The sequence below is a fragment of the Triticum urartu genome, chromosome 2 (genome assembly GCF_003073215.2).
Source record: "Triticum urartu cultivar G1812 chromosome 2, Tu2.1, whole genome shotgun sequence".
NCBI lineage: Eukaryota > Viridiplantae > Streptophyta > Magnoliopsida > Poales > Poaceae > Triticum > Triticum urartu.
In genome coordinates, this window is record NC_053023.1 from 537,921,313 (window position 1) to 537,922,529 (window position 1,217).

Here is a 1,217-nt window from a genome sequence, read left to right on the forward strand (position 1 = left end):
GCCGGATGTTTACCTTAGACTGGGTGAAGCCGAAAGCTAGCGTTCTTAAGGGAATATTCGGTCAGTGAACAAAAGATGATTTTTATTTTTCATATCTGCCCCCAGATGTTTTTCCTGCGTTTCCTATCGCAGTTCGGACATGCACTTTAGGGCATGCTTGCCCAGGGAAAGGAACCCTTAACGGAACTATTCTCCCTGGAAGATGTTTCTTACTACCCATGTAATGTAACATAACTAGTTGGGCACTTGTCTGATAAAGCACTAATGACCCCTACGCCTAGTCTCCACGCATACCCTGGTTCCTATATAACTGAGTGGGTATTCGGATACACTCCGGACTATTGGGCCCGGAGGCTGAAGCGAATAGGTCTGCAATGACAAATGATCTACAATCCGGCTAGAAGGCATTATACATGTCACTTCAATTACATAGTCACGCAGACTGACTAAATTCTTCTTCTATACCATCCAACAGGCGGTCTAGCTTACAATCCTGTTGGGAATACTTTGCGGCTAATTCTACTTGCCCATACACTAAGCTAACGGGAATTTCTTTTCCGTCGGGCCCCACAGGTCCGACCTCGGCCATGTGATTTGGGTCTTCTTTGGTATACCGCGTCTTCACCATGGCCCAGGCTTCTTTGGCACCTTGTCGGCAGGCGGATATCTTCCATAATCAGAAGCGCCGCCGCGCTCCCTTGAGCTTCTCCGCAAGCTCCGCAACACCCTCTGGAAGGGAGACGGACGGCCACAAAGCCTGGGCAACACCATGCATCACCTGCCGAACTTATTCGTGCAGATGTGACAGCTCGGACAGATGATCACCCGCAGACCCGGGCATTTCCTCCGCGGGACGACCCGTCAGCATACCTACAGACATAACGCTGGTAGTTGGCTTCTTCGCCGAATACATTTAAAGGATTCGTTCAAGCACTTACTAAAAATGCCGCATCGAAGACTCTTATTCTCCTTCTCGGAGTCTGCAAGCTGGCCCCGAATGTCTTTTAGTTCCACGTTCAGCCTTATATTGGCGTCTTGGAGATTGTTTTTCTCCCGCCTAACCTCAGTCAGCACGCGGTTGCCAGCTTCTAGCTGCCGCATAACATGTTGGTCCCCCGGATTTTCTCTGGATTCATCTGCAAAATCTATTGTTAGATCTGCAGCCACATCGCGCGCTATATGGTAACCATCATTCTTTAAAATGTTACCAGCGGGGG